General features: G+C 42.9%; 1 protein-coding gene across 1 annotated transcript in view; it reads left to right on the top strand.

Moving 5' to 3' along the window:
* AGBL4 (ATP/GTP binding protein like 4) overlaps nucleotides 1-20559 on the top strand; it is a 157477-nt gene that overhangs the window by 55954 nt on the left and 80964 nt on the right. The window lies entirely within an intron of this gene.

Raw genomic sequence — 20559 nt, 5'->3', positions numbered from 1 at the left:
TGTGATGGGGAAATTAGGTTTTCCAAGTTCCCCCAGGAGGCCAGAGGAAAGAGGTGTTTGTAAGGTGAAGGCTGAGGCCCTGGGGGTGTTCATCCTTAACTCTTCACTTCCATGCGTGCAATTGGCTCTCGGTGCTGAGTGAAGGAAGGGAAAGAACATAAGCAACATAAATGAGCACATGAATTCAAGTTCCAGTCTAAAATTTCTGGGAGTCTGGGAAACTTTGGTCTTTTGCTTTTTAATGTCGGGAGCCAGAGGCTCACCTTGGCTATTGTGTAGAAAATGGGGTCATGGGAGGTTGGGTGGGAGGAGGCAAGGTTGGAAACAAAAAGGCCAGGTAAGAAATTATTACAATACTCTGAACCTCAGTCCAAATTCAAGATGATATCAGTGGAGTTGGATTCTATATAATTTTGAAGGTAGAAACAATGAATTAGCTGTAGCTGTGAGCAAAGAGGAATAAAGTGGTCACCAGTGGTCCTGGCCTGAGCATTTCTCTCAACTGCACTGTGTAGAAGATGTACATGTGTCTATGGATCATGTGTCTTTGGATACTGAAATCAGACTGCATGACAAATATTTTTGAACCTCTCTGTAATTCAATTTATTCTTCTGTAAAGTGGGAATTACAATAGAGTTGTTGATAGCACTGAATGATTTAATTCATATAAAGTGCTTAGAACTATCTCGGGGAAACCATAAATGATGGGGTGGGAGGAGGCAAGAATGGAAACAAAAAGACTAGTTAACAAATTATTACAGTACTCTGAACCTTGATCCAATATCAAGGGGATATCAGTGGAAGTGGTAAGTGACATAAACCTGCTTCTACTCCTCACTGTACTTTGACAAATGAGGAGCTCAGCTTGCCCTACTGATATGGACTCTTACTTTGGGTTCTGCCCAGGTGTTCTCTGATGGGATTTGACCTGAATCGGCACTGGCTGGATCCCTCTCCATGGGCCCACCCTACCCTGCATGGTGTGAAACAGCTCATCGTCCAGATGTACAATGACCCAGTGAGTAACTGAATTCTCTCAGCAGCTGCTGGTGTATGCCTTGATATGGGATAAAGAAGTATTATATTGGCAAAGTCCACTAGGAGCTACAAATTAGGAAAACTTGTCCAAAACCAGGGAGGCACTAGGACTGCTCATCTCTGAATCTGACCAACTCAAATACCTTCTCCAAATCCCTTCTTCTCTCACCACCTCTCACTAATATTGGATTCATTTGTAGAGGTCCCGTGGGAGATAAAGGAAATATATTGGAGCATATCCATATTTGTCAGAGATCTTTGGTTACAAGCTAAAAAAAAATACAACTTAAACTAGTGTAAGTAAAATAGAGAATTTATTAGAAGAGTACCAGGGATATGCCATATAACTGAAGACTTTAGACTGGCCTCTTCCACGTGTAGAATATGACTGCCATGTGTCATATCTGTGGTGTTGCCACGACAGTGACATATTCTCATTTTCCAGTTTCAATTCCAAAATGATTGCTATTGGCCGAGTTTGGAGGACATGTCCAACCTTTGGGCAAGTTCACTCTGGCCTAAGAGGCAAGGATATGTGAGGACAGGGCAGCCTCACTGGAACCACACAGTTGAAGCTTTGGGGTGGGATAGTGCCTGTTTCCAGAGAAGAGGGCCTGCTATTTCAGAAGTAAAAAGTGGAACCAGGCAGACCAGACAATGGGTATTACATCAAGTTTTCTCACAGAACAAGTTCTTGTTTGTAAGAAGTAGGAGAAGACAGTGGGGTTTCACAGCTGAAAGAAAAGCAACAACCACAGTTATTCTGTTTCTGAAGAGCTATCAGAGAAAGGACAGGACAGACCTTTTTTCAGGTGGGATACCTGGGAAGAGGTAGGGTCTATAGAGAAATAGAAATTTTTAAACATTAGAGCTGCCTGAGGATGGAGTATGTGAAGTATGAATTCTGCCCTTCTAAAAGTGTCCAACTTTTAGTCACAAATGGTGCATAGTGGAAACTCAATTGTTTGGAAGTTGGAAGACATTGTAGTGAAACTGCATTTGAGTCCCTTCCAACTTTGATGACTGGTTTTATGACCCCCTTAACTGCTGTGTCATGTGACAGACAGTGATTGCTAAGACAGCAAAAGCCGGGCATTGGGGGTACTCCAGAGATGCACCAATGTAATTCATTCTATTTACGCTAATTGAAGATGCCAGTAAAAATATCCTGAATTAAGGAGCAACATGGATATTGATCAGACAGAAATGTGTGCTTAAAAACAAATACATACATTAGAGCAAGGATTAATGAAAAAATAAGTCTTTGGGTGCAATGAAGTTATCTTGGTTATAAAACTCTACTGTTGTCTTGATCCTTTTAGTGAACTTTGTTTTCCCGGGTCCTTTCATGTCCACCCTCTGTGTCAGGGCTTGCACAACCACAGCTTTAGGATATTTACTTTCAGCTTCAGCTCATCCTTCTTTGTTTACAAAAGAAGGTGTAAACTGTGTTCATCAAATCCCTATGCAGAGATAGAGTGATTGTGGTTTGTCCCCTTTCTCTAAACTATGAAGCCCCACTGTCTTCTCCCATTTCTTACAGACAAGAGTTTGTCACTGAACTCTCTAAGTCATCCAGATCAACTTTCCTTGCAGAGAGAAACTGCTTCTGATTTTCTTGGGAAGTATCTGTAGTCTGCTGAGTTCTGCCCTCCCAGGCTTCTGTGTTGACTGCAGTTTCCCTGGTAGAATTGGAAGTCTTTTTCTTCTGCTACCTCTTTCTCAAAGAGAACAAGCCCCTACATTTTTTTTTTTTCTCATCCGGCTGATAACAGATATTCAATAACTGTTTGTTGAGTTGAATTGGATTGAACATGGAAAATCCTATTATGTCAAATGCAATGTGGATTATGGGCACAAAACAGTTATTCACAGAGAGGACGATATGGCATGGTTAAAAAAAAAAAAAAAAACCCCAAAATACAAAACAAAGAAACGCTAGACCAGAAGGAGTGACAGAGTGGAAACCGTTGAATAAAGTGGTGTTTTAGATGAATCTCCCCAGTGAGAGAACTGGGGAGGAGGGGAGAGGAACACAGGGAAGGAGGTTAGAGTTGCTAAAAAGGAAGAACCTTGAGCCTGTCATTGCCATCATCAATTAGAAGTTACTGATTTATTCACAATAACTAGGCACTCATTTGTGATGCAAAACAGATTCAGCAAGACTGAGTTACAGAGATATTAGGAAAATATTTGTGCCATGAATAGATTGATCTTCAGATGGTTGGATCTTAATAGGTGCTTGGATGTTGAGCTACTGTGTAAGTCATTTTCTTGCTGAATGTCCACTCCTTCGTGTCTCAAGCTACATTTAGGACACTAATATAGGAGTTAGGCTGACCTAGAAGAGGATCCCAGCTCCCTCAGTCTCTTTCTGTCTTCCCTACTCTCTCTTTCCTTGCCCAATCTTTTACTCCATTTTTTCCCTTCTTTCTTTCCATAAATATTTACTTATCTACCAGGTTTCTGTATAGTAGGCATTGCAGTTGTAATAGTGAACAAAACTCTAACCCTTGCAATGTAGTAGAGAAATAGACTTTAAACAAGTAAATACTGATACATACAGATTTATAAAATGTGTCATGAGTTTCTAAAAAAAAAAAGCACAAAGTATGACTTCTAGGTAGGATGGTCATAAGTCTTGGATTTCCTGGGGCAGTTCTGGTTTATTCCTGTTGTCCTAGAGTGTTGTTTTTTAACAGTGCCCCTTTTTACTCTTCAAAGTGTCCTGGTTTGGATAATAAACTATACGTTTTCTCTAGTTAAAAGCAATGTGAAAGCACTCAGCACAATACTGGTGTGTACCAGACCTCAACAAACATTGTCTGGATCTGATTCAAATTCACATTTGACTTTGGGCATCACTTTACCCAGTTACAAACACTACAGTGTCCAGAGGCATCTGCCCTGATAGCTTTCAATGCATTTCCACTCCTGACCTTCAGTGTCATATACATAACCATAATCACTCACCCCCGAGCTGTATGAGCTATGAGGACAACTTTTGGATTTCTGCTTCTAAATACTCACAGCCTCACTCCTTCTGTCCTGGTGGCCTTCTGCTCACAGAGTCAACAAGCAAAGATCAGCAAAACTCTCCACTATCTGAGTGGCGTTTCTTTAAGCCCTGGTCTAGGTGCTGGGGCCCATCCCTAAGGAGTTCACAGCCTATAGAGACTGGCACTTACCAACAATTATGCCAGGTATAATTATGGAAGGAGGCATAGGAGTTGTGGAAGCCCAACCCAGGAGGCAACCCTTGAGCTGACACAGGAGGGAAGCTCAGGCAGGGAGAACACTCCAGGTAGAGGACACAGTATGTGTATCTTCCTTGAGAGGAAGGCATACTCAAGAGACTAACAGCTATTCAGTGCAACTGGTACTGGGGGCAGACAGAAAGGCAAAGTGGAAGTTATGATATGGGGAACAATCTGGACTTTATTTTCATGGGAATGGGGAGCCACTGAAGGATTTTAAGCAGGGAAGTAACAGAATCAGCTTTGTATTTCAGAAAGATCCTGCTGGTGCCTGTTGGAAGAATAGATTTGGAGGGTGCCAGGCTAGAGGCTCTGTAGTGGAGACCATTAGAGCCTCTACTGTAGAGTTGAAAAGGGAAAGAAGGGGTCTAGAAATGACAGGGGATGAGATATGAGGGACTTGGTGACTATAGGTGATGGAAGAGGGAGAAGTCTTACATGATGCCCACGGTTTGACTTGGGCAGTAAAATGAATGTGGTGCTCTTCCTGTGATGGGAACCCAGGAGGAACAGTAAGTGTGGGGTCATGTGATGTATCTGTCTTTAGATGTGCTCAGTTTGCAGCTGCGCAGAAGATGTATTTCCAATCTGTGCTGGAAGACTCCTGAAATGAGACCTTCTGTGTGCTTCTAACCTGGCAACAAGAGCCTGCTGTCCTTGTGTTAGCGATGGCATTGATTTCAAAGGCTGCTTTCCTAGTCCTGAGCTTACTAAACCCCGAGTCCCTCTTGGGAACACTGGATATTAAATGATTATCTTGAAAAAGAAGTGTTTAACCTAGAGGAATACATTGGACCTGAGGTATAAAGTGTTTCAATTCCCACTCCCATGAAAGCTCCCTGTAGACAGTGTGACCTTGTTTATCCATTGTAATTGATTGTCCCCCAGGGAAAGGGTCTGGCTAATTCATTTCAGGGTCCCTGGTGCCTGGCAGAACCCTGACTCAAAGTAAGAGTCAGCATAAACATTGAGCAAATAATAAAGCAAACCTAGAACCTCCGTGACTTTGTTTTAGAAGACCTTCCTGATAACAGGAACAACTGAACCACAGATCCCTTTCCAGTCCTATCCCTCTCTTAGAGTGTCCCCTGATTCCACTACCACATCACTGTGTCCTTCTTTAATGAAGGCTCTGGTTTGGTGATGCAAACACTCTCCTGAGTTCCCCTGAAACCTGCTGATATTAACCGAAACTCCTAGGGATAGCACCTGAGATGGCATCGCCCACTTTCATTCCCAAGACACAGGTTATAGTCATATTCTGACTTGTCTACCCTTGGATTCAATACCTACCCCATTTTATCCACCATTGAAATTAGATCTCTCGGGATACAAAAGGTCCACCCAGATCCCAGAGTTTTTGTCTTTCAAGTTTCTAACCTGTCCCTATCACCCAACCACTTCTAGTTCAGGAGCTGTGCATAAACATTTTGATATCTTTAGTGGTGGTAAAGACCAGGGAAGCCAGTTCCAACTCTGTACTATATCCAGGTCTCTCCTTCCCATTCTGATTTTAGGTCTGAGTGCTCTACTTCCTCTCTAGGGAATTAGCATCTGAAATGACATCACCTTTTAGGTGAGAGCTCAGCCCCTACCCATGGGAGTTTGGCTTTATCCTAGCAACACACACCTCAGAGTTTGACAGTGACTTCACATTACACAGTAGGCCACACAACCGAGTCACTGACACACAAGGACACAATCAGGGCCCTCCTCTCATACCTACATTTGGTTATGGTCTCAGAAAGCTAAGCCCATTTGTAGATGGGCTTTCTAGGACCATCCATCTGCAGCTCTTTTAGCATCTAACTATGTATTTGTAAGGCACACCCAGAGAAGTGTTTGGTGAAGCTAAAAACAAAGCAGCATTTGTTTTAAAATTCTCAGTTAATTGAACACAACACACATTTCTCAATGTTACTATATGCAAGACCTTGGACAACCTCTGGAGTTACAAAGATAAATAGCACAGGGTCCTAGGCCAGGAGAAGTTTACCAATTGATGGAAAGGCCAGAACCTTATGAAATTTTAATTCCAGGCTGTCGAGAGGGTATGCTATAATAAAGAAAACACAGTGCTTTGGAAACACGGGGCTGGGGGAGATTAGTCCCTGTGGGGGCAGGGGTGGTAGTGGGGAAATCCAAAAAAGCTTTTTTGAGGAATTTGCATTTAGACTGGGCCTTTAGGAATGGGTAATATTTCATCAGGTAGCTATTAAGAAGAGGGGGATTATAGGGAAAGGGAGAGGGCATTCCAGGCAAAGCCAAGCAATGGGATGGAGGTGGGAGACCTCAGCTTCTGGGGCTAGTGTGCAAGATTTATGACAGGTAGCTGCAAGAGGGCACGTGATGGGCAGGCTGAGGAAGCTCATGACTGGGTTTGAATACTGTGCCAAGGAATTTGGCTTCTGATGGTCTCTTCTCACTAAAATCAAAGTCTCAGGCCCTCTTTTAAATTGATTTTAATTTAATTAAATATCATGACTGTAAAAAAAAATTAAAGCAATGAAACAAAATGCCATTGGTTAGGAATATTCTAGCACATACCTCCTCTCAATCTTGAGACTCAGAGTAGTCAGTGGAAAGTCCTCAAAGACATTGGAGCAAGGGAGAGAGAGAGATCAATGAGTAGAATTTCTAGTCATTCAGTTCCTTGGTCTAGAAATCTAGCTATAATTCTAAAATTTAAATCCACCTGGGTGTCTCTTCCTTGCTTTAAAACCTTTCAGTGACTCCCCGTTACTTCTGAAATAAAGGTCAATGCTCTCTGATATGCTGTTCAAGGACATGCTCTATTCATTTCTGTACTCCCAGGACCTAGCACAGAACATGGCACTGTAGAGAATATTCTGTTGAATGATAAATGCACAGATGAATAAAGAATATATACTTTAGAAAATTACTAAGGCTACATTGTGGAGAGTGGATCAAAGGAGGTGAGACTGAGTAGGAAGAAGAGAGACCAGGTGGACGCTTATTGCAATAGCCCAGGTGAAGGATGATGAGACCTGAACTTGAGTGACAGGGGCTGTTGCTAAGAAGAATCCCCAGGATCTGACTGGGAAGGTGATGGGTTTACTTCAGCCTGAGTCCCTTGGCACACAGGGTTGCCTTTCTTTCTTTTTTTTTTTTTTGGTTTCTATGCTCTGAGGTGATTTTCCCCCTTTTACTAGAGGAGAAAGGCCTCCTCAGCTGCTGCCTGTGTTGCTATAACAACTTGGCTGCAGCTCTTTTAGACAGATCCATTTCCTTAAATCATTTAAGGCAAATTAGCTGCCATAACAACGCAGAGTAGCTTTTAAAATAGAGCAACACAGGGCTGTTTTTTTTTTTCTTTTCTTGCCTCCTGTAGTCCTCAAGATAAGCTGCTCTCTTTCTGTCAAATAAATAAATAAATTATAACACATTTACTTGACAAACAGAGCAGTCAGTGACATGGTCAAAGAACACACACAGAACTAGCACTCATTCACACCAGCCCACAAATACACATACACACACATACACACAAAACATAAAAATATGGCAAATCGTAAACAGATACTTAGACAAGTATATAGTTGTCCATAATTCCACAAACACACATCTAGGCACAATTTCATATTCAATACAAATAGAAAGCAGTGGCCCATAAGGTCTGCTATTAGGGTACACACGGGTTCCACTGAGTCACCAAACTAGGAGACCCTGTGATGTCAACTCCTCACTACGGGCACATGAGTGTTCATACCCAACAGGCTGTTGAATCCATATGCTGGGAGGAGAGCCTTTCTATAGAAGGAGTAAACCCACTTTGGGGAGGGTGTGGGGTAAAGGGTACTCCTCATATACACATTCAGAGGTAAAATAGGAGGACAGGAGGCCACAGCATTGACACTTCAGGTGAGATGATTCTTTCCCCCCATGGCAGGATGATTATCACCCCCTAAAGATGCAGAACCAAGCCAGTTAAAAATAACATCCCTAGGGCATTTGTGGACTGTTTCACTGAGGCCGTGGGAACTCTAGAAGGACACCAATCCTTTGTTCCATCCTCATGTCTTTGACTTTATTATTCCAGAAGTGTCCTGCAGGAACGGCTAAAACTGTGAGTGTTTCTCCATATGTGGCCGCATGAGGGACTGGGAGCACTATTCCTCTGCCAGGGAGGATGAACCACTCATTTGCTCAGTGCTCTTAAGAGAGTCTCTTCCCTTCTCTGGGCTTTTAATTTCTGCTGTCTATACATTGTAGGGGTTGAAGGATGATCTCCAAAGGGCCCTTCTGGCTCCAGCCGTCTGTGCTTTCTTAGAGTTTTCTGTTGCATATAAGTGAGCGTGTGATCCACTGATGCTCAGGATGTCCACAAGGCACAAAAGCCCTGACTGCTTCCAGGGAAGGACAGCCTGACTAAATGCCTAATGAAGGTGCTCAGCACAAAGCAAATATTCCACGTATGCTAGTTTCCAAAGCTTCAGTATATCCATCTGCTGAAAGGGAAAAACAGTCTCCAATCTGCTTACCTTACCAGTTGTTGAGCAAGATCCAATATATGTCAATGTAAAGCATTTCATAAAGGCAAGGAAGGATTATTGAAGGGGTCAGGAGGAGAGAAGTATCATGCTGGAATGTTCAGACTGCATATCACTGCTGGAGGTCTCATGAAGGCACCCGCCCCAGCACCTTTGATTGCATACTTAGGTCTCCTCAAAATTTTCTCCATTCCTATAGACATGACCCACTGGAATGGCCACTGGAAAGGTTCAGTATGGAAATAAAGACTTGAAGTAAATGTAATATTGTCCAGGGGGCTCTGAGAACATAGAGTGCTTCGGGTTCATGAAATTTTTACAGTTTTTCCTACAACAGTTTGAGATGGTTTATGAAACTTTAAGGAATTTTAAGAGAAATCATTATTTTTCTAAAGGGCAACTTCTCCCACCTGTGATAAAAGACATAGTTTTCTAACTCTTCAGATTTTAACTTTGACTATGGCAGAAAGCAAAGGAGAGAAATGGATCTCTTGTTTCAGAGTAATATTCCTGTCAAGTTGGTTGCTCCCTTCAATTTCTCTAACATCTTTTCATCCTGAAAGATTCCGGATACCTTTCAACAAACTGACTTGATACATATTGCTTCAAATTCACGGGGATCAGCAAAGTTTCTAGAAGGTTCCCTTTGAGTCAGTTTCATTAAAGTCTCCATGTCTCAGTTCCCCTATCAGTAAATTGGAAGTGACAGCGCCTATCTCCTGAGATTCCTGACAGGATTAGATACTATACAGATAAATAACCTTTAGTGGTAGCTATACAGAAATGGAGTTATTAGTTTATGCATGCGGCTATTGCCTCACTCTTCCCAAAGCTTCAGCTCCCATACTTCACCATGGATTGTGATCCCATTGAGGGCTTGGACTTAGGCATTTCTGTATCCCCAACACCCAGAACAGTGCACAGACTCTCAATGAATGTGTGGTGGGAGACAGCAAAGGCAGGCCAGAAAGAAGAAATTAACTTATGAAAACCTGGACTTAACATTTGGACAGGGTTCTGAAGAATGGATAGGAATTTGCTGAGTAAAGAGGAGGAAAAGTGTTCCAAGCAAAGAGACACTCTGAAAATCCTCCTGGCTGGGCTCAGTGGCTCAGCCTATAATCCCGCGCCTTTGGGAGGCTGAGGTGAGTGGATTGCCTAAGCCCGCGGGTTCGAGACCCGCCTGGGCAGCAAGACCTCATCTCTACAATAAATCAAAAAATCAGCCGGGCGTGGTAGTGCATGCCTGTAATTCCGGCTACTTGGAAAGCTGAGGTGGAAGGATCACTGGAGCCCAGCAGGCCGAGGCTGCGGTGGCCGGGAGCGGCCACTGCACTCCAGTCTGGGCGACAGAGTGAGACTCCAACTCAAAAAAAAAAGAAAGAAAATCCTCCTTAGGCTTCAGAATCCTCCTCCAAGTTCATCTTCCCCAAGATTTTCCTATACATTTTGTTTCACAGTGAGCCCTCATTTCGTTGTTCTCTTGCAACCCCCTCCAGTGCAAGGGATCTGCCTTTACCTCCCTGCTGCCCTGGGCAGGGCCAGGCACTCATTGTAGCTCAGTGGGAATCTCTTGAGCAGTAGGTTGATTAAAAGGCAATCTCTTCAAAATGTAGTAACTTGGATTCCTACAGGCAACTCACAGAGCTGGGAATACTGCTTGGTTAAAGTGCACATCATGCTGTGTTTTATTGATGGTTTTCCTGCTCAAAGATAGAAGTTGTGTCTTCTTCATCTTGTTTCTCCATTACCTGCAAGAGTCCAACACTTAGTAGGCACTCCATGAATGCTGGGTAAATTTTGGTAGCTCTCTTATTCAATCCATCATTTCCTGGCAAGATGGTACTGTAATATTCCAGAGAAATCCATTGCATTCTTAACTTTCAAACCTCCACAAGTCTTTCTCATTGTATTGTGTTTCCATTCACTCATCTTCTTTCCTTCACTTTTTGTCCCTGTTGATCCTTTGTCACGAAAAGTTCCCACTTTGGGAGTCTTTTCTCAAGCTCACAAATTGGAAATTTTGGAGCATCAGGATCTAGCCACATGGATTCTTCATTACAAACTCACAGATTCTAAAGTTTTCCTTTTCACTCCCTCTCTGCTACCAATATCTATTCCATTTCTACATTCTGGTTTTCTAAGTTAGGCCAAGTTTGCTTCCCTGCTTCCCCTACCCATGGTCACCCAAATGTTCAAGCCACAGTGAGCTAAAAAGCAGTTTCTGTGGGTAGCCTGACACTCCTGGAATAACCTCTTATGTTACCTAGCCTCGCTAGTTTACCCCAAGTCATCTCTTCCAAGAATTTTTCCAGTTGACCTATCCCATCCATTTTTCATACCTCTCATAAACTCTTCCCCTTCCATGTCTCTAGTGTGAGCAGGTTGGGATCTGCATACAGCCATTGGGGTCTCAGCTAAGCAGGTTGCATATTGGGGTATTTTGTGTAGAACTTCTCTGAGAGTTATTTTTGGTTGTTGTTCTTGGGAGGCTCTTGAGCTCAGGATGAATTCATGCTGGTACATCAGATAGCATATTGCACTTCAGAAATTGGCCTTAGCCATGGGAAATCAAGTAAGCCAGATGCCTAATTAGTCCATTATTTACCGTAGTGGAGAGAGCTGAATTCTGATGAAAGGGACCAGACTAATCACTGCTTCCAGCAAGAACTGAACTGTTTAACCTTCTATCAGGAAATTGCCCCTATTCTCTCGAAGTACTAATGCCCATCTCCCAAGCCCCTACACCAGTCCCCAGTGTCTGGCTGTGGGAAGTCTTATCAGCCTGGGCACAGCCTGACCTTCTGGCCAATGAGCCTTGATGTTTTACCGCTCAGTCAGTCATTCCAGTCTACTAAAGTGTATGTAAATAATCTTCTCTATACATTATTAACCTTCAAAAGAAAAAAAAAAGTCATTCATTTACCCATTCAACCCAGCAAACATTTCCTGAGTGCAGGCATCGTACACTGGAACATAACAGCAAATAACAGTCCCTCCCTTCAAGGATCTAATGGTCTAGACTAGAATAGTGATTTTCAAACTGTTGTCAGAAAAGTTGCAAGAAGTCTGAGGACTTAACCAGAGAAGTATAATTTTGTGGTTAAGAGCTCAGACTTAGGCCTGGGTTTGAATCTCAATAGCTTTGCTACCTAGGACAGATCCCTCAACATTTCTAAGCTTCAGTTTTCTTATTTGTAAGAAGTTGTTGTGAGGATTAAATAAAATAATGCAGGGGACTTACTTAAGGCTCTGGGACAGACACATATATTCTCAAAAAAAAATGTTAGCTATTATTAGTAGAGGAAATGTATCTTCATAAAAGATTCCTTGAGCACAGAAAGTTTGCAAACCCCTGGTCTGGAGCTCCAGACCAGGTAAAACCATGATTGCAGCACAGGCTTGTAAGTGTAACGGTAGACAAGGGCTCTGGATGTCATATGGGTAAAGCATGGTCATCTGAACTGGACTTGGGGTCAGGCAAGGCTTACTGGAAGAGGTGACCCTGACATGAGCTGGGAAGAGTAGGAGTTGTTTAGACAAAGACTGGGGAAGCATTACAGGTAGAGGGTGTAGCCTGTGTGAGGACACAGGTGTCATGCAGGTGAATATATTCAGGGAATTATAGGGAGCTTGGGTTGCAGAACTGAGAGGAGCATGTGGAAGGAGGGCAGGAGGCAAGGCTGGGTGGCTGGCAGAGACTAGTCATAGAGAGTCCTGTGGGCTACCCCAGGAAACTTGGACTTGATCCTGGAAGCCATGGAGTACTACTCTTTAGGGAGCAAAAAGACACAGAATTAAAAAGCAGGCAAGAAAAAAATGTTACTATGAGTTTCTGAGGTTTAAAATATATTGTTTGTAGCCTTGAACCAGCAACTGCAGTACTAGAAACCTAGATTTTAAAAAAATCTGAAGTTTGCATAAGGATTTATGCAAAAAAGTCCGTAGAATTATTATTTATAAATAGTGAAAAACCAAGAAAAATCTAAATGCCTACCAGTAGAAAATTGATTAAGTGAATCATGATACATTCATATAATGGATGTTTATGAAGAGCTTACATTATTGTGAAAACGCTTATGCTATAATTTTAAGTAAAAAAAAGCAGAAGACAAAGTTGCATATGTACTATATGTTAAGACATATATAATAACTAGGTGAAAACACACAAAAAAGAATGGATGTAAACTAGATGTTAGTGGAATTTTGGGTACTAGGGTGTGTTTTCTCTCCTTGCTTTTTAATATTTCCCAACAATTTTTCACAAATATATGTTAACTGTATAGCTAGAAAAAAAAAAATGAAAGGAGGAGGAGACCTGGCCACCCAACTATGAGGAGGGGACTTATTTTAATAAAACTGAACCAAACTCATCAGAGTCAATTGCTTGGTCTGGGTCAGTCCCTAGGATAAGAACTCATGAAGTCAGCCCAATTCACATCACAAAAGAAAACTGGAATCGGTACTTGTCTCTCTACCCATCTGTATAATTCGCCATCCTTCTATCTTTCTATACATCTATCTTTTCTCTACCTTCTCTCCTCAAAGCTTCTATCCCAGTCGGCTTCCAATATTTAGGCTCCTAACGTTGCAGAAAGTCTTCCAACTCTTTGCCATCTTTGTAAGTATAATAGAGAATTTCCTCTTCCCTTCTCTAGCATACATCTCGCACTCCTATTCTGTTCCCTCTCAGTCCACTAAGTCTTTGGCCTTCTGTCACTGCCCTGCCAGTGAGAAGGACTGGAGACTGACTCTTTAATCTCACAGGGATTAAGAACAAGGACTCTGAAATCAAAAACTACCCCTAGGCGGGGCGTGGTAGTTCATGCCTGTAATCTCAGTACTTTGGATGGCAGAGGTGAGATGACCTCTTGAGTCCAAGAGTTTATGACCAGCCTGGGTAACATAGCTAGACCTCATCTCTACCAAAAACAAAGTCAAGTGGGGTAGCACGTAGTCCCAGCGACTCAGGAGGCTGATACAGGGGGATCACTTGAGCCCAGGAGTTGGAGGCTGGAGCGAGCTGTGATTGTGTCACTGCACTCCAGCCTGGACAGCAGAGTGAGACTCTGACTCAAAAAAAAAAAAAAATTGCCTCTAACCTCCAATTCTGGCTCTACCTGCTACTTCACCTCAGCAAAATGGGATAGTACCATCTCTTCAGAGAGGTGTTGTGGGGGTTAAAAAACATACCGCATGAAAAGCACTAAAAGTTCTTACATAATGTATTCTGTAGGGCTGGTAAATTGCAAGCATGCAATAAATGTTAGCATTTACTCTTATTATAAGTTCAAACCTAGTAATATTCGACAGCTACTATTTCAATGTTAATTTAACAAAAGAGTCTTCAGAACAATATGACATTATTACCATCTTTAAATTGTAGCATTTTAAAAAACAGCTATAACAGCCTGGATAACACAGTAAGACCTCGTCTCTACAAAAAAATTTAAAAATTACCCAGGCTTGGTGGTACATGCCTGTAGTCCTAGGCGACTTGGGAGGTTGAGGCAGGAGTATCACTTGAGCCCAAGAGTTTGAGGCAGCAGTGAGCCATGATCAAGCACTGTTTTCCAGCCTGGGAAGCAGAGCAAGCCATTGTCTCTAAAAATAATAATAATTAATAAATAAGTACACACAGCTATAGCTCTGGTTATTGAAATAGCAGTGCAAGTAGGTTTTAAAAGACAGACTGGAAGCAAATCCCAGCCTATAGCTCAACTACTCTGACCACTCTCAATCCCCATCTTTGACTAAGTCTTTCTTCAGCTGTGCTAAAACCTTTAATTGGGTTACAATCAGCTCAGTTCTCTCATAGGGTTTCCTGTATTTGTCTATTCCAATCCATTCTGAGTGGATTTTACAGTTTAACCTTCGGAGGGCAAGCAGATTTCCTTCATTCCTAGGGTTTGGGTATATGTGCATGTGTGTGTTGGAGCAACTCACCATAATCCCCAAGGGCTGACGACAGCAGGGATGGTTCTAAAATGATGATCAGTGAATGTGACCCTCCAGATCCCCAAAGGCGGGTCCACACACCTGGAGCAGCTTTGGGCTGGGCTTCACTGCAGAGGCTGGAGGCGGAGTTTGTATGCTGATTGGCAACTAAGGCCACTTGACAGAAAGGCAGCTCTCATAAGTTGCACCTTGGGGGCACATCAAGGCCAGGGCTTTTCCTTAAACTCCTGGCGCTACCTGTGCAGACTCAGCAGTCGGGAGAGAGGGAATTGACTTTTTTCAGGCTTCCAGTTATGAGAGAATGGTTTCTTTCCTGTTAGAGTTTAGCTCCAGACTATGACCTTGAAAAATCCTCCAACTGCTAAGTCATGTTCTTTAATAGACATTTTTGCTATTTGACTGGACCTTCTAGCATGGATGGGGAAAATAAAAGCAGCTTTTCAGGACTCTACAGGGAAAGAGGGGAAGGCTCTGATTTTTGTTGAGAATCCATTACGTGCCAGGCAATGTCTCTAGTCCATATAACAACTTTTTTTTTTTTTTTTGAGTTGGAGTCTCACTCCATCGCCCAGGCTGGAGTGCAGTGGCACTCTCATGGCCAACCCAGCATTGACCTGCTGGGCTCTGACGATCCTTCCGTCTTAGCCATCCAAATAGCTGGAACTATAGGCACATGCTACTATGCCTGGCTAATTTTTTATTTATTGTAGAGAGACAAGGTCCTGCCAAGTTGCCTGGGCTTGTCTCGAGCCCATGGGCTCAGGCAATCCACTCCCCTCGGCCTCCCAAAGTACTGGGATTACAAATTGAGCCACTGAGCCCAGCCAATAACATTTTGAAATGGGCATTATTGATGAGACAACTAAGGCTTAATGTGAATGTCCCTCCCCTCAACCATTATCTCTCCTAGTGCACATAGTTATCATTTCACATCACACGGATCCGTTTATGTGCTCTGTTTTTGACTGTCTCAATCACCTCTGCATTCTCTTGCACAGAGCACAGTGCCTGATACATCAACAGAATGTCAGGTGAATGAAGGAACAAATGAAAAGCAGGTGGAAACTTCAAGGTCACATAACCGGTAGTGGCAGAACTTGAAGTGGGAGTTTGGGCCTTGCCTGATTGCTAGGCCCACGAGCCCAGGGAGCTCCCCAGGGGTCGAGCAGCAGCCAGAGGCCCAGGAGCTCCTCAGGAGACTCCTATTTTTATCTTGAAGGTGGCCAGCCTAGAAAGGAGGAGTTCTATTGATTTAACTTTTTCTTGAGCATAATGACATCTTTTAAGAGCAAAAATTCAGAATACCTCTGTTGTCTTTAGGTTAAATTGAGCTTACAAATAGATACACCAGATTTAATCCATTATCTTGGCCATCCCACTCCTCTTCCCACCATTGTAAGAAGCAGTGGTTTGGAAAGTTCAGAATGAACTCCAAAGATTAAACATGCCAGATAAATTAGGATCTGGGGTCCTAAGTAGAACTAGCCAATGCTGATACAGTCAAGAGGTTTTGACCTAGGACGTCTTCACTTTATCCACAGATTGTGACTATAGCCTGAGGGTGTATACATCCCCAACTTCTGACATGACTACTTTTGACATTGAATTAATAATATAATTCTGGCCTTCTGGGATCTCAGAGCTTACTTTGTACTATGTCGAGCCAGAAAACTTCAGAGTTAGATGAACTGAAGAGGTGCTTCAAACTAGCCTTTCATATAAAGAGAACACTCCAGCTCAGAGCAGGGAAATGGCTCCCCTAAGGGTACAGGGAGACAGTATTGTAGAACTGAGACCCAAACTTAGGCCCCCATGATTTCCATCAGACTTGGGTCACATGCATTCTAGGCCCTGGGGATAAATCACTAGCTTATATGTCTTGTCATAACTATTTTCACTAATTTGCCAAATATATGAATAGTTTTCAGAGCACTTTCACACCCAAGCCTCCATTTGACCCTTACTGCAATAGTGTGAGGTAGGGATTATTATTTTATTTTACAAATGGGGAAACTAAAGCCTGAAGTTTTAAGTAACTATCCCAAGAGACAGAGTCAGGATTCATGCTTAGTTCTTCTGACTCCAGGTGGTCCAGGGATGACGTTTCAGAGGAAGAAAAGAGCAGAAGTGGCAAGGCAGAAGGTCATTGCCATTGCTTTTCCCTCTTTACAAAGCACTCAGATTCAAGGGCTCCTCCCAGATCACCATGCCTTTCCCAAATATTTCCAAGGGAATGAAGGATGAGGCAGAGCAAGATGTGAGAGAGGCAGAGGGTCTAACCCATGGTCAGGGTCAACACAAGGCCAAAGAGCAGAAGTGGCAGATGCGAGGACACAAGTTGAATCCTGAGGAACAAGGGTCTACCCAGTGGGTTGGATGAGTAGGGAAAAGAATGGGTAGTGGAAATACCCATGGGCTTGACAGGCGGGATGCAATTAAGACAAGAGACATCACATGAGCAAAGGCAAAGGAAGAAGAGAATAACAGGAAGGAGGTGGGTCTGGCTAGTGTAGAGTCTCTTTGGAGAAGGAATGGATTAAAAAAGAAAAGTGATCAAATTCTGAAGGACCTCAGAAGACCAGACTGAGATATTTGAGCTCCATCATTTTGGCCAAAGGCAACTGTTGGAGATTTGTGGGCAGGAAAAGGGCAGAATGACAAGCATTAGCTCTGATTATGCAATCAGCACCAGTGTTTAGACCTCAAAACGGTGACCCCTTTAATCTGACAGTCTGCTTTGGTATAATTTGTTAAAAATGACAAAACGTCTCATTTTGCTGCAGTTCATTTTGACCTTTCTTAATATTAGAAAGTTAATTTCAGAAGGGAAATAAATGTATTAGTGTTGTCACAGTCATAAAAAGATGAATTCTGTTCTGTCAAGCTATTTCTTTGAATGAATCCATCATGCTGTAAAATGGTTGCTTTCCAACACTCAGCATTTTCCCAGCTCCCACCCTCTCTCCCTCCCTCCCCTTCTCCCTTTCTCTTTTCTTTCTCCCGTCTCTCTTCTCATGCCTGGCTCCTGCCACCTGCCAGCCTGTCTACTATGATGTGCTCTAGGGAGGCAGCAATAAAAGTCTTGACCCCTGCTCTAAGGCAACACTCCCTCTAGAGGGGAAGGCAGAAAAGGAAACCAGCCATGGTAGGTGTGTTTGAGTGCAGCAAGAGGAGCCAAGTACTGAAGGAGCAGGTGGAAGGAGCTGCTCATTCTGCAGAGGCAAAGGATGTCCACCTCTTTCCCATTATTCCCCTCTTCTGACATGCCTTTGCCCACGTAATGTCTCTTGTCTTAACTGCATCCCTCCTAGCATGCCCATGAAGATTCTCTCTACCCTTGCTCTCCCCCACCCAGCCTTCGGGAACTGCACCCTATAGTCGCACTAGGGTTCTCTTGATAAGGAGAAAAGACACCAAGTTGGATTCTGAAGGTCTGTGTTTGACTCCCATCTCTGGTAGTTAGACAGTAGTTACTTGATACTGAGCATTCAGACCATGGTAAGGACCCCACATACATTGTTTCACGTTAACACTCACATCTTTTTCAAGTTAGTCTCATTGGTCTCATTTTTTAAAAGATGGATATGAGGCGAGTATGAGGCTCAGAGAGATGAAGTAAATTGGCCCACCTGGGTTGTATATGCTACACAAAGAGTTGTCTCCCAAATCGAGCGATTACAATGCACGGTGCTTCACCTCCAGTGAGCTACAGAGAATTCTTCTTCATTATACAACATGGTATACTATTATGAACTATAATACACCAAGTACACTTACTAGTTATGTGACCTTGAAAATCCCAGTTCTTTTCTCACTCTGGATCTCAGTTTCTCATTACTTCAACAAAGATGTCAGATCATCTCTGACCTCTGGTTGCAGAGAACTCCTGGGATCTGAGGGCCTGGTATAAACTAGTGCTCCTCAAACTTATGTGCAAGAAACACCTTATTAAAATTCAAGTTCTGATTATTAGGTCTGGAGTGGGGTCCTGAGAATCTGCATTTCTGACAAGCTTCTAGGTGATGTTGATGTTGCTAGTTCAAGGACCCCACTATGGCCATCCCTCTGGAATACTTATGTTGAAACTGAATCTGCCATGCAACAATATTACGAGGCAGACCCTTTAGGAGGTGTTTAGGTCATAGGGGCTCCTCCCTCATGAATGGGGTCAGTGCCTTATAGAAGGGATCAAGAAAACCGGCTAGAACATTTTGCCCTTTTATCTCTTCTACCGTGTGAGAATACAGCATACAAAGCACCATCTTGGAAGCAGAGAACAGGCCCTCACCAGTTACTGAACCTGCTGACACCTAGATCTTAAACTTCTAGTCTCCAGAATTGTAAGAAATAAATTCCTATTATTTATAAATTACCCAGTCTTGAGTATTTTGTTATAGCAGCACAAAGAGCCCATTTTGAGTAACAAGGGTATAACCTGTGGTAGGAGCAAACTTTTGGGTTCCAAGTAGGCCCATTGAGGATATAAGTTTAAGACTGCGTAAAGACAGCCGGGTGCAGTAGCAGTGACTCATGCCTGTAATCCCAGCACTTTGGGAGGCTGAGGCAGGAGAATCACTTTAGGCTAGAAATTCATGACCAGCCTGGGCAACATAGCAAGACCTCGTCTCTAAAAAAAAATTTGCTGGGTGTGGTGGTGCACACCTGTAGTTCCAGCTACGCAGGAGGCTGAGATGGGAGGACTGCCTGACCCTAGGAGGTCAAGGCTGCAGTGAGCCGTGAGCATACATGCCACTGAACTCCATCCTGGGCAAAAGAGTGAGACTTTGACCCCCCCCCCAAATAAACTGCTGACAGCAAGCAAGAAAAGCAATCTTACTCAGATCTGGCCAGCAAATGGAGTTCTGGGTTCATTTTCTTACCTGGGATTTTCACTCTCGTGGGTTTAAAACCAATGATTCTCTCAAGAGATTAAAAGGAAGAAAATTGAACTTTTAAGGTTTTGAAGAATTTTTTCTACAAAGATTGCATCTGTTTTAAGTCAAGGTGCAGCCTGATATTTCCCTGTAGCTCAGATTTCTATCTCAGATGGGTGCAGCAACAACAATCCTGTGGGGGCAGTGGCTGTCTCTTTTCCCTCCCCACATCTCTGTGTGCATGGAGGATGCAGCTTTCTACCCAAGATGCACCAGCACACTCACAACTTTCTAACACATAATTTCCTGAAGTTTTTCAGGGCTTACCATTGCCTACAGGGTATAGCTCCCCTGCTTGGTATTCAATGGTCCACACTAATTTCTCTATGCTCCTTTACATGAAACCTTTACTCCTGTCCTAATCGCCTGCTTCCTTTCTCAAAAAGATATCTGGTCCACTGAAATTCACATTGCCACTTGTGTTACTTTCATACCCACCCCTGGTCCTTCTACCCCCTCTAATTGGACTGCTACCCCTCTCCTCTCAATTGCCCACCCCTCAGAATTCTATATAGTGTTCGGGTCTCCATGCCACCATTTCCAGGTAGCCTTCTGTCATGGTCATAGTCACAAATGAGTAGTTACTGTGGACTTATGAATTTTGTATATTATTTATTCTAAGAGCAACTGTGTTAGGTAGGTGTCATCCTCATTTTATATGAAGAAAAAGAGATATTAAGAATCTATTGGATCTGCTGAACTCTGAATATTTGCTTCTTCTTTACCTCCCTCCCCCTACCTTGCACTTTATTTGTGTGTGTCTTATGGTGTCATCACATCCTTCTTTGTTTTAGAGTTATTTTTCTATTTTGCTAAGAGGAGAAAACAGTTTTATTGGGTTAAGGGGGTGAGGCAAAGCC

Source organism: Carlito syrichta, unplaced genomic scaffold, assembly GCF_000164805.1.
Source record: "Carlito syrichta isolate Samal-C Ts95f unplaced genomic scaffold, Tarsius_syrichta-2.0.1 Scaffold302986, whole genome shotgun sequence".
In the NCBI taxonomy this organism is placed as follows: domain Eukaryota; kingdom Metazoa; phylum Chordata; class Mammalia; order Primates; family Tarsiidae; genus Carlito; species Carlito syrichta.
The sequence above is the reverse complement of the archived record's forward strand: the minus strand, read 5'-3'. Positions and strand labels throughout refer to the sequence as shown.